This window comes from Spermophilus citellus, assembly GCF_964194105.1.
Source record: "Spermophilus citellus genome assembly, chromosome: 13".
Taxonomy (NCBI): domain Eukaryota; kingdom Metazoa; phylum Chordata; class Mammalia; order Rodentia; family Sciuridae; genus Spermophilus; species Spermophilus citellus.
The window spans coordinates 93,892,316-93,905,691 of record NC_138193.1 but is presented as its reverse complement, the minus strand read 5'-3'; the positions used below and the strand labels follow the sequence as shown (position 1 = coordinate 93,905,691).

Genomic DNA, 13,376 nt, shown 5'->3' with positions numbered 1-13,376 from the left:
GAGGAGGCTGGCTGCTGGTAGCACTGTTAGGAAGATCAGCACGAGATGATTATGAGATATTTGCTCTTTACTGTCACCACAAGAATGAGCTATCCACTGTTCTCAGAGAGGACGACAAGTGTCCACCTGTGTTTAACAATGAAGCCTCAGGACAACCTGAGCACGGAGACATTTCAGCAGGATTGCAGCTGAGCTTCGAGCCAGGTTTGTGCAGCAGGCCAGCCACCTCAGGGTGGGGAGAGGCTTTGAGTTTTGCCATGGAGATCTTCAGTGCTGGTTCTAGCCCCATTTAGATATGAGGTTACTGGTATCTGAGAGGTCAGGGGCTTTGCCCAGAGCCACACAGCATTTGTGGCTGTTTGGCAGCATGTGGGGCAGCAGCAGTGGGGGTGGTAGCAGGGTGAGAAGCAGGGGCTTTGGTGCAGAAGTGGGAAGTTGCAGTCTTTCTGTGGCCAGTGAGTCAGGACACACCCAAACTCGAGCAAATGAAGATTCCAGAAGACAAAAGGCCCAAGGGGACATGGGTCATTAATGTGAACAGGTCATTAGTTTTCATGCCTGTGACATCCTGGTGAACAAAAACAAAACAAAAAGAAAAAGCAACACAAAAACCAAACATTTTGGAAACAAACAGACCTCTGTTGGAATCTAGACTCTTGGGCTTCCTGACCCTGGAGGTCTTTGACTCCTGCTTTCTTCTTGGGTTTCTATCCTTGCTTGCATAATTATAGATAAGTCATCATCCACAATCATGTGACTGCCCTGGCACATAGTAGGTACTTAATGAATGTTAACTTCCTCTGTTCTCTTGCTTTCTCTCCATTTGGATTGCCTTATATATGATTCCTATGACAGTGCTAGAACATAAGCAGGGGAAATATTCTTATTCCCCTTTTAGGGGTGAGAAAGTGGGGTTCCAGGAACTGTAATGATTTGTTTGAGGCCTCAGGGGTGAAGCTGGGTCTGGATTCTGGAAGTCCTGACCATGTATATCAACTGCTAAAGAACAGGACAGGCTAGGTTTTAATCCTGACCCTACCAGTACAAGTCGGGAGACCTCTCTAAGCCTCAATTTTCTCATCTGAACAGTGGGGATAACAAGAGGATCCACCCCAAGGTTTGTTGTAGGGCAAATGAGTCAGTATGAAAAGTGCCTGTGCCGCCAATAGCTAGTGCAGGTTTGGACAGTCTTAATTTGGAGCCATTAGTAGCAAGGGCTACTAGTGAGACCCTGTTTCAAAATAAAACACAAAGAAAAGGCTGAGGATGTGGCTCCGTGGTTAAGTGTCCCTGGGTTCTATCCATGGTACCAAAAAAAACGAAAGAAAGAAAGAAAGAAAGAAAGAAAGAAATCGAGGTATTAGGAGGCCCACTCTCAGGGCTTATTTTGGATACTTTCTTTGGTCATTCTGGAGGGTGTCCTTCAGAGTTCTGGGTGTCCTGTGTACTAGTGACATAGTACCTAGTCAAGTTACTTCTTCCTGGGAGGGGGGAGCCAGGCGCCTGCCTGTGTCCACTCCTGTGTCCACACCTGAATTTGTGTCCGCCTCGGTCCCTGAGTGTGTCTCTGCCTGCCTGCCTGTGGCTCTGTAGGAGCAGGCTCTTTATATTCAACTGGCGACTGACAGCCTCCAAAAATTGATTTATATCCATGGTAACTGTCACCCAGGCGAACAGTGAGAGAAACAAGAGTCTTTTCTTTCCATTCCCATCAAACAGAACCAGGGCCCAGAAATCACTGGGCTGCTCCCTCTCTGGCCAGCCCTGGCTGGTTTCCTTGAGGGGGATGTGCTTGTCCTCTCCTGTCCCGCTCCCTCCCAGGAAGCCGGGGCTGATGGTGTGAGCGCACTGGAGACCAGCAGGCCCGAGAGAGGAACCTGACGGCTGGCTGCTCAGGTAACAGCCGGAAGCTGCGCTTGTCAGTCACAGTCCAGAGAGGACGAAATGCACAGACAGGCTTAGTGTTTGGTGGTAGTTCAGAGAAAGGATTGATGGGGTGCATGTGGGGTCCCCGTCAACCCTTCTGAGGTGAGAAGATATTCTCTCTCTTTTTCTCCTGTCATTGAACCTGGTTTTCCATCTTCTCTGGGGTATTTCTTTCTCTGACTGCTTTTTCTTCCCCTTTGCTTGTGATGTCTTTTGCGGAGGGAAGTCATGAGAGGGTTCTTGGACCAGCTGAGGAGAGAGAGTATACATCTTGACTGCAGATCTGATCTTTCGAGAGGGTCCCAAGAGGTACAATATTATTGAAGGATGAATTTGTTATTTGGTTGTGCTCAAGTTCTGGACTAGTTGCCTTAGAAACTTTGAAACAGATTAGAGCAGAGTTTCATATTGTGTGTGCTTTAAAACTCTGGTCTTCAGAAATATTTTATAAACACCCAGGTCTTTATAGCCATGCAGATTTGGAAATTGTTTCATATGCTACCCCTTTGGAAGTATCAAAATACCTAGAGCATATTAGAGGCTCTGAGAGTTAAAACTAGAGCAATGTTATTTAAGCCCATGCTTCCCAAACTTTCTATAGCATTAGAACCTTTTCTTTTTGCACTCGCATTTGTCCCACAAAACCACTATTTTGGGAATAGCTGGGCTGGAGACTCTTTCTGGCCCTGGAAAAGTCTGGCCAAGGGTATGGTTCCAGAGTAGTCAGAATAGAATGCAAAATCCACTTGGATTCTGAGGAAATTGCCTTTCATTTCCACTATATTCCAGAATCCCTGAGCTGTAAAGGTTCTTGGTGGGGTTGAGGTCTGGGAAGTTGGAGGTTTGCTGCCAGGCTTCTTGGACATCTCTAAGGATGGAGGACGCACTGTATTTTGTGAAAGTCCATCCTTAGAGCCATTTGTTAAGAAGTTGATTCTGCACACCCATTAATTAGCATTCCAGTTCCTGGAACCACGTGGCCAAACCCAATCCACCGGGGCTTGTTTTCTTGCCAATGGCTGAATGGTGCGCTCGCTCGCATTCCCCTCTGAGTCTCTCTGTATGTCCTCGCTGTTGCTTGTGTGATGTGGTCTGGAGCCCCTCCCTCGCTGGCTGTCACATCCTCCTCCCTCTGGGTGGGCTGTGGTTTGCTGACACCTTTCCTCCTGTGTGTTGGGGAAGAAAGCAGATCTGAACCCTAACTTGGCATTTCCCCCTGCACCTGCCCCCAGGCTCTGGCTCAGGCAGGTCACCTCTGTCCCCACCTGCTTGCCTTCCTCCTTGGAGGGCAGCTCTAACGTGATGGGAAAGGTTGTTTGAAGTCCACACCAAGGGTTTGGTTGTGCTAGTCCCTGTGGAATTAGGTTCTTAGCCTCGTGATCAGGCTTCCTGGAGACCTTTCAGTCACTGCCTTCTCCTCCGCACACGTGTCTGTGACAGGACACAGAGTCTCAGTGAGCAAGCTGTCTTGTCAGAAAGCTGTCAGCGTCAAGCCACAGAAAACCTCCCACACTAGCTGGCAGGCAGCGGTGAGGTAGTGGATCAAAAGTCCTCTAATGTGCTCTTTGACTTGGTCTCTTGGTGGCATCCAGTTGTAGATGCTGTGCTCAGGATCTTTCAAGTCCCTGGGACACTGCTCCAGGGAAGAGAAGCCGACCCTGTCATGTGGAACTGCTTTTTTTCCCACATTTTTTTATTGGTTCATTATGGTTGTACTTACTGATGAGATTTGATGTTACATATTTGTACAGACGCACCATATAACAACACCAGTGGCCAATGTCACTCCCCGGCACTTACCCCTCTCTCCATCCCTGCCTCCCAGCCCTTGGTCCCTTCTACTCCCTTTGATTTTTAGGAGATGCATCCCACTGATGTTTTCCTTTTTCCTCTCTAGCTTCCGCATATGAGAGAAAACATACCACCCTTAACCTTCTGAGTTGGACTGATTTCCCTTAACATGATGGTCTCTAGTTCCTGCATGTTGACAAGAAGTCAAAGAAAACAAGGCACAAAATGTGTCTTGAATTTAGGAACTTCCTGCAAAATGCCACAATTTCCCTGCAAATGCCATAATTACATTTTTCTTTAGGGTTGACTAAAACTCCATTGTGTATATGTGCCACATTTTCTTTATCCATTCATCCATTGATGGACACCTAGACTGGTTCCATGGTTTGGCTCTTCTGAATTGTGGTGCTATAAAAGTGGGTATGCATCTATCACTATCGTTAAGTTGACTTTAGTTCTTCAGGGTAAATAACAAGACATGGTATAACTGTTGACCCACATTTTGAAATTCTTTCCCAGTTGTTTCTTCATTCCTAATATTTCACATTTCTTTCTTTTATCATTTCCTTTCTGTATGAAGAAATTTATCCATCTTTTGTCTGCTGGTGACAAATTCTCTTAGAATATTTTCATTTCATCTTCATTCTTCAAGAATATTTTTGCTGGGTACAGAATTCTGAGTTGGCAGTGTTTCTTTCAATCTTTGGAAAGTGTTGTACCTGTTCCCTTGGGCCTGCTTGGTTTTTGATGTGAAGTCTGTAGACAATGGGCCATTTCTCTCTTGACACTTTCAAGATTTTTTTCTTTTCTGAACATTGATTATGATACATCTTGATGTGAATTTCTTTGGGTTCATCCTGTTTGGGGTTGCTCATTTTCTTGAATCTGTAGATTAGTATCTTTCACCAGACTTGGGAAGTTTTCAGCCAGAATTTCTCTGGACTCCTTTTCAGTCCCATACCCTTTCTTCTATCCCTCTTGAACTACAATAATATAAATGTAAAATCTTTTATTATAATCTCTCAGGCTCCTGAAATTGTTCATTTCTTTTTAGTCTAGTCTCTGTTTGTTCATCCTGAGTAATTCTATGGTTCTATCTTTGAGTTCATTGATTCTTTCCTCTTTCATAGTCATATTCATATTGATTTGTTTATTTCAGTTGCATTTATTTATTATTATTTCAGTTCTAAAATTTTCATTTGCTGTGTTTCTATTATTTTTATTTTTGCTTTTTGTTTTGTAGTACTGGGAGTTGAGCCCAGAGTTGCTCTACCATATCCTTCAGTGGTAGAAATACCTAGTACTGAGCTCCTTCTCCTTCTCCTTCTCTTTCTTGTTCTTCTTCTTCTTCTTCTTCTTCTTTTTTTTTTTTTTTTTTGGTAAGCCCATCACCAGCCTATTTATGTTTTAGTTTGAGACAGGGTCTCACTAAGTTGCTTAGGGCCTCACTGACTTGCTAAGGCTGGCTTTGAACTTGTGATCTTCCTGCCTTAGCCTCCCAAACTGCTGGGATTACAGGTGTGCACCACCATGCCCAGGTGAGCTACCTTTGTATGTATCTATTTTTATTTTGAGACAGGATCTTTTTTTTTTTTTTTTTTTTTTTTTTAAGAGAGAGGAGAGAGAGAGAGAGAGGAGAGAGAGAATTTTAATATTTATTTTTTAGTTTTCGGCGAACACAACATCTTAGTTTGTATGTGGTGCTGAGGATCGAACCTGGGCCGCACGCATGCCAGGCGAGCGCGCTACCACCTGAGCCACATCCCCAGCCCCGAGACAGGATCTTGTTAAGTTGCCCAGACTAGACCCAAACTTGCAATCCTTTTGCCTCCAGGCGTTTTCTTCTTTGTCATCTTCTATTTCTTTGATGAGACTTTAAAAATATTTTTTCTGTATTTCTAGTATATGTTCATCATGCTCACTGAAGAATTTTTATGCTAGTTTTACCTTAAAAACCCTTGTCAGGTAATCCCAGCATCTGTGTCATATTGATGTTGTATCGTTGATTATTTTCTCACTCAAGTTAGAATTTTACTTGTTCTTGGTGTGGTGAGTGATTTTTGATTGTATCCTGAACATTTTGGGTATTGTGCTGTGAGACTCTAGATCCTCTTGTACCCTCTGTTACAGGCAGCCTTCTGTTCCGAGGCAGGACACAGATCCAGGTGGGGGTGAATATGCCATTGGGCCCCACTGCCACCATCTCAGCAAAAGCAGGCCCCCTCCTCATACTGCCAAGCCCCCCCTGTTGGCACTAGTTGGGGAGAGAGATTCTACTCCCCACTGGGACCTGCTAGGTAGAGAGTCTTTTTAAAACAATGACAACATACATATAGGAATGTACACATATCACAAGTATGTGCAACATAATCTTGATGAATTTTTACAAACTGAAAATGTGAAAGTTTTTTAAGAATTTTCTCCTTCCTTCCTTCCTTCCTTCCTTCCTCCCTCTCTCCCTCCCTCCCTCCCTCCCTTCTTTCTTTTTGGTACCAGGGATTGAACCCAAGGGCACTTAATCATGGAGCTGTATCCCTAGCCCTTTTATGTTTTTTAAAATTTTGAGACAGGGTTGCTTAGGGCCTAAATAATTTTCCAAGGCTAAATTTGAACTCAAGATCCTCCTGCTTCAGCCTTTTGAGCCACTGGGATTACAGGTGTGCCCTGCTGTGCCTGGCTAGAATTTTCTCGTTTCTTTGCATGTTCTTATGTTTCCAATTATTTTTCTCCATCAGCTTCCAGAATTATTCATTCACTTGTTAATTTCTTCTTTCCCCCTGTTCTTCATCTCTCTTCACATTCATTCTTTATTTATCCATTCATTATATGTGAGTTTTCTTCCCTCCCCCTTTCCTATCCTTCCTCCCTTCCATCTGTCCCATCCCATGCCATCCTATCTTATACTTTGTTTTATCCTTTGCCATTTGTCCAACCCATCCCTTACTACCCTATCCCGTCTGCCTACCTCCAATCATCCATCAGCCATTGGAGGAACAGGTACCTTCTCCTGTGGCTGTGCGGCAGCAGCTCTTCTCTGACACTTTTTTGGAGAAAGGGGGAGAAAGCAGAAGGGTCAGGTCCATGTGGGGTGAAGGAAAAGCTTCTCTTGGAAGAAGACCCTAAAGGGGAGCTGGGGCCAGGAACAACAGAATGAGAAGGCCTCAGTCCGTGGCCTGATTTCCTGCACAGCCCTCTGGGCTTCATCTTCCCTCCTCTGTGATAGGAAGGGTTCAGCTGGGTCCTCTCTGACCTGTGGCTTAGGTTGCATATATTATTTTGGAATTTCCTAGAAAATTCCCAGAGAGCAAGTCAACACAGAAGGGGAAGCCAGTTTTGGGGGGGGGCTCTCGTGTGCCCTTGGCAGCATCTGTATGGCCCCGCCCTGCTTAGGGTGCAGTCAGCGCCTCCTGTTCTCACAGGCTGGGCCCCAAGGAGGTGGGGTGCGTGATAAAGCACAAGCCAAGTGTGGAGGACAGTCGGTCACAGGGGCAGTCTGTGGACAGTGCTGCTTGCCTTGGCTGTCCGTTTCTCCGCAGGGTGTCTGGCAGGTGGAAGTGAAGTTTCCAGCCTCGATCCCCAATATAGGGCCTTGGGCCTCAGGGGCCTGGAGGCCATTCAGTGTCTGATCCCTTCATTTCACAGATGACAGTTTGGCACCCTAGGGTAGGCAGGGGCTGGAGGCCACATAGTAAAGCTGGTGACAGTCCTGGAACCACTCCCTTGTCCCCTTGGCCCTGCCATATGCTAATCATCCTTAGTCTGGGCTCAATTGATCCTGAGGGGTTCTGAAGCAGGGGTAAGGGGAGGCACAGCCTGAGCGTGCCACTTCCCGGGGGTCCCCACATGCTCCATGTAATCTGACCTCCAGCTCTGACAGGCTGGTCCTGATTGATAATACGGTAGCACCAGCCAAGGGGGTTAGAACTTGCTCTACCCGCCATACATGGTGCCCAGACTCTGTAGGTTGGAGACGAGGCCTGGTCCTGGGAAAAGCAGTGGGTGTTGCAGGGAAAAGAAGCTCTTGGGCTAGTACCCCCACCCCCACAGTCAGATGTGTGTCACTCACACTTGTGCTCAGTGTCTACTGTGGTCTGACTGCGCTTGGCTTTTAGAGATAGAGACTGGAGCTCACCCCCAGGAACTCACAGTCTACGTATGTGTGGCTGGGAGGGGGCAGTTGTCCACCTGTGCATGCTGGGATTGGGAGGAGATGCTGAGAAACCATGGGGGTCACGCAGCACCTGGCACTGGCCACACTGGGACCTTCACCACCCCAGGGAGAGCTGTGTAGAGAGAGCTGCTGGCAGGAGCCCTGACCTCCAGGTAAGTGGTACAGCTGGCCCCCAGGGCTCTGCTGGAAGGAAACTGGGTAATAGGAGCCTGGCTCCCTCTCCCCTCCGTCCCCTGACCAAACCCAAGGGAGGGGGAAGGCAGGAGGGCCTGTTGATGTAGCTCACGGAGCTCAGCCTTGGGGCACAGAGCAGGTGGACCAGGATGGCAGGAGTTCTCCAGCACGCGCTCCCTTTCTGGGAGTGCTTGGCATCACGGGGGCAGGTCACGCTGCTACGCCCAGGAGATGATGCTTGGTTTTCTGGGTTGCCATGACCATGAACTAGAAATTGGGCAGTTGAGAACCACAGAACATATTGCCCCACAGTCCTGGAGCCAGAGGCTGAGGTCGAGGTGTGGGCAGGGCCCACTCTCTCTGAAGGCACCAGGGAGGGATGCTCTGGGCTTCTCTCTTCTTTTGGTAGCTTGGGTTGAGGCCGTTCGACTCTGTTCTCCCACGGTGTTCTTCCCGTGTGTCTGTGTCCAAACCCCTGCTTTATGAAGGACACTGTCTTACTGACTTTGGTGCCCACCTCACTGCAATATGACCTTCTCTTAACTCATGACATCTGCAATGACCCTATTTCCAGATAAGTTCATATCCACGACTCTGGAGGCGAGGACTTCAGCTCATCAATTTGGGGGCACACAATCCAATCATAACAAGCTGTCTTGAAAGATGGGTATGAGTTCTCCAGGCAGACAGGCAGTGTGTGTGTGTGTGTGTGTGTGTGTGTGTGTGTGTGTGTACTGAATACAGGCAGAGCCAAATACACACTCGGAGCCCAAGGGCTAGCGGCATGTTCAGGTCCTGGGAACTGTGTGCTTCCAGATGGCCAAGCAGGCCCTTGTGTCTTGGTCTCCTCTTTCTCAGTCTGCCGCCCTCTCTCCCTGTAAGCTTCTGCCCAAATTCCTTCAGAGCTCCTTTCAGGCCTCCTGAGTCTCTTCCCAGTTCTGCCCACTGTCCCACCAGTGAAGCTTTGTGAAGCTTGAAGCATCTCTCTTTATTCAGGAGGCTGAGGCAGAAGGATTGCAAGTTTGAGGCTAGCCTTGACCACTTAGAGAGACCCTGTTTCAAAATAAATAATAATAATAATAATAAAAAGCCTGGGGATGTAACTCAGTGGTAGAGTGCCCCTGGATTCAAAACCCAGCACCCCAGGAAGAAAGAAAGAGTGAGCGGGAAGAAGGAAGGAAGGAAGGAAGGAAGGAAGGAGATATGAAAATATTTCCTTCAGGTGATAAATCACAGGGGTCTAGATGTCCAAGTCCTTTTCTGTGACATCTTCTAGAGTGAGTCACCAGAAAGCATGCAGGTAGTTCCCTGTCACCTGGGGCCCTTCCCATCCTGGCCACTTCAAGTACCCCGAGTCTTTCTCAGCACCTACATTCATGGTGTCCATCTCCTGGGCAGCCTGTACTCTTCAGGCTTCTCTCATGTCACATGCACAGTCCTGGTGGGCATGTGAATATTGGTGAGTGCTTGCTGTATCCCAGGGGTACCCCTAGTGGTTCCTGAGAGTCATTCATACCCACCTCCTGGGGAAGGGAGGCTCCATGGCCTCCCTGCTGGGCACAGAAGCCTGTTTCTTAACTCAGGCCACAGGATTGTTAGGGTGAGAATCAATTCTGTGTGTGTGGGGGGGTGTGGGGCTGGGTGTTGAACCCAGGGTCTTGTGCATGCTAGGCAATCACTCTAACAATAAGCTACATCCCCAACCCTTTAAAAAATTTATTTTGACAGAACAGAGTGTCACTGAGTTGCTGAAAGTCTTGCTAAACTTCAGAGGCTGGTCTTGAACTTGAGATCCTCCTGCCTCAGCCTTCTGAGTAGCTGGGATTGCTGGTGCTGCAACATTGAGTCCATCTTGAGAACTCCAGTTCTTAAGAGCTGTGCAGATCCTACCTGTTATTACAGCTCATTCAGGCATGAGCCAATGGTTACCTCTCGGGGCCTCTCTGTGTGGCTCAGCTTGGAGGGCAGTTGTGCTCTCCCTTGTGGCCCAGGTGGCCATCAGGAAAACCTGGCGCTTGATAGTCCCCAGAGGCAGAGTGCTGTGAATGAGTGAGGTGGGCGGAGAGGTGGTGAGGAAAGAGGGCCAAGCTGGGCCAGGTTGAGAGGCTCCTTGGTCTCAGTGCCAAGGTCAGGGAGACAGGCGGGAACCAGTGGGGGGGGCGTGACCTTCAGATCTATGGTTTAGCAGCTCTGACTCTGGGGGAAGAGTTCACACCTCCTCTCCCTGGCAGAGGTAAGGGACACCGAGTCCTGCCCTGTCAGTGCCCATCCTTTCTGGCTCTCACTGGTGACTGGCTCTCATGAGCTGTGCAACTTGCTGAGCCTCAGTCTCGCTATCTGTAACCTTAGGCTCCTTCAGACCTGTGTCCCAGGGGTTATTCAACGCTTAACACAGACACGTGGCCATTGGTTCAACTTTGGAGGAGGCACCGCCTTCCTGGGATCTGCTGGAGGGAGCCCTGGAGTCCAGATCACCAGCCAGTCTGCTCCCCTCCAGCAGCCCCTCTGCCTTCTGGCTGGCCAGCGCCCTCTGCAGGCAGATCTTGTTCTCCATCTTTATTGTCTGGATCTCTGGCCCTTTTGGAGCTGCTAGATGAAGCCGCTTTTTCCAGGCAAGAGGAGAGAGTCGTCAGGCCTCCTGGAGGTGTGACCAGCTACACCCCACCTTCCCTGCTCCGCATCCTGCCTGCCTGCTGATTCCTCAGTAAGGAAAACAGAAGCCGCCTGGAAAAATTCTTTTTTTTTTTTTTTTTTTTTGGTGCCGGGGATTGAACCCAGGGCCTTGTGCATGTGAGGCAAGCACTCTACCAACTGAGCTACATCCCCTGCCCTTGGAAAAATTCTGAATGTCTTTGGACGGTGGCTTTTTGCAGGGCTGAATACAATCAGACCTTGGCTCCCCCTGTGTCCCTGGAAGGGTGAGGGTTAGACCGAGGGTAGTGTGAGGAGTGGGAACAGTTCTCATCTGAGGGGATCCGAGCCGGCCTGGGCTTTCTGCATCAGGGCTAGGGCTGGATGAGGAAGCACATGGGATTGTTGGGTTCCACATTTTCCCAGAGCAGGGATGAAAAATCTGGTTGGGGAGGAGGCCGTAGGTTTTCTGCTATGCGAGTACCTCTGGGGAAGTAGGGCAGGGCCTCCCGTGAGCTAGATGAACCACAGGCCTGTTTCAGGCTCCCGTTGAGTCAGTACCTTATTATACCCATTTTCCAGATGAGGAAACAGGCTTCGAAGGTTAAGCACTGTCCAGGGGCACACAGCTGGAGCAGCAGAGTCAGGACTGGAACTGCCCAGTGAGTGCGCGATGCCTGGCTTCAGACTATGTCTGGCCTCTGCCTCTAGGAGCAGCAGGTAGACAGAACCAGACGGGGGCCCCGAGGCCAGTGGAGGAAAACAGAGTCTCCACTGCCCACCACCCTGCCCCCAGGCTGCCATGCACTTCCTGGCAGTGGCTGCCACGCAGTGGGGCCCAGCTCCCTCTCTCTGGTCTCAGCCACTTGAGGGAGGCAGAGCCTGGGTGAGCCACAGGGGAGATGAGGCCGAGGAGAAGTCTCTGGGCTCCATCTCTCCCCCAGCAGGGAGCTGTGGGCTCCTTCAGAGCGTGGTTGCTATGCAGCCGTGTTTATTCAAGGCGAGCCTGGCGGAGAGCAGAAGCCACCACCAGCAGTAGACCGTGGCTGCCCAGCACCTGTCCAGACAGGAAGCTGGCCCAGGGCTGTGAGGCTGGGCCAGGGCCAGGGAAGGCCAGGCATGGGGCCTCCCAGGACCTAGGGGCAGCATTGGCTCTGAAGAGACTAAGAACCCCGGATTCCTCTGGTGGCAGGGCTTTGGCCTCTGGACAGAGGTGAGAGGCAGTGTGTCCACAGTTTTGGGCAGGAAGGAGGGAGAAATGGGAGGGCAGGTCAGGACCCTCTGAAGTCCTTGGAGGGAGGATGAGGACCTGACCTGGCACAAGACCATGTTGAGAGGAAAGGCATCATGCTGTGGTGTGGAGGCTATGTGTCTGCTGGAGGCCCCTGCCCCTCTCTGGGCCTTCATGGATCATCTCTAAAGGAAAAGGTTGAACTTGCTGCTCTCTGAGTGCTGTGAGCCGAGGCAAGAGGGCTGCCCTGGGCTGTCCCTTTCCCTGGGTCCTGGCCTGTGGAGTGCTCTGTTTGGGGTAAATCCCAAACATGTACCATGGCTTCCTGGGACTGCCAGGGACAGTGGCAAAGGGAAAGACAGGGGGAGGGAGCAGACTGCTTGGGCTGGGGTGCCTCAAGCACAGGCCTGGTCTGGGTTTGAATTCTGACACCAGCCTGTGACACTCTTACTCGGTATGTGGACTTGGGCTCTTTGTCTCTCTGAGCCTCTTTCCTTTCTGGAAAGTGGGGTTCAATCGTGCCTCCTGGCAGGAGGGCCGTCTCGTGGTAGCCAGGGGCAGCTGCTGACTTGGGTGCCGTTATCATCCCAGGGGGAGGGCATTGTGTTCTTTTCTGGAGCAGATTTTGTTCTCCTGATACTGCAGCATCTGCCTGCCTCCTTCCTCTGCCAGGACAAGGCCCATGTAGGCTGGGGACCTGGAAGAGCCGATGCTTGCTTGGAAGTGCTGCGGGCAGAGGGGGATTGCACTTGCCGGGGCGTCAGTGCAGTGGCTGGACGCAGAGGCACCTGGCCAGGGGGGATGTGAAGGGCTCTGCTCTTCCACCCTGGAGGGCCTGCAGCCTTTCTCGCTACAGGCTGGCTGGCTTCCGGCACTGGCTCGGGTTGAGCCCATAGAGCCTGGTGGCAGATTTGAACAAAGGGAAACGTAGGAGAGGATGAGGGACAGGGAGATGCTAACCCGAGCTCTGGAGAAAGGTGCTTCTGAAGGCAGCTGCGTCTTTCCTGGGGCAGCAGCACTGCAGACAGCAGAAGGTACCGTCTGGTGCATGAGCAGCTTATGGAAGAGTTATGCAGTGAGCATCTGGGTGCAACCACCCAGGTCTCCTTCAGACACCCAGCCGCGTTCCACGGGCTCCTCCTTGTCTTTGACATGGTTGTCTCCTCCTCCCACCGGCTGGGGGCGGTTAACACTCTTTAATTTCTCTTTGCTTTGCTCTGAAGTTCTGCTCTCTCTACCTGCATATCTGAGCCCTTGGCTTAGTTTCGCCCTCCCTGGGTCTTCATGACAGTAGAGTCGCACTCCGTAACATGCTGCAGGCGTCCACCGTGTCTTCATCCCACAGTGTGGGCCCCTCTCAGTCACCCTCCATCCCTGGTGGACATTGGGATCGTCTCCATATTTTGGCTGCTGTCCACAGAGCTGCCACGAACATCCTTGTGCTTCTTCCTG

General features: G+C 50.1%; 1 protein-coding gene across 5 annotated transcripts in view; it reads left to right on the top strand.

Moving 5' to 3' along the window:
* Positions 1 to 1,875: 1,875 nt before the first annotated feature.
* TOGARAM2 (TOG array regulator of axonemal microtubules 2) overlaps positions 1,876 to 13,376 on the top strand; it is a 61,427-nt gene continuing 49,926 nt past the window's right edge. Inside the window, exon 1 of one of the 5 annotated variants that reach the window (XM_081264822.1) lies at positions 1,876 to 1,896. The gene's annotated coding sequence lies outside the window, so the exon portion shown is untranslated. Of the gene's footprint in view, positions 1,897 to 11,736; positions 11,907 to 11,938; positions 12,158 to 13,376 lie in introns of those variants that run through there. The other 4 variants (XM_081264819.1, XM_081264824.1, XM_081264823.1 and 1 more) reach the window with 4 other exon arrangements.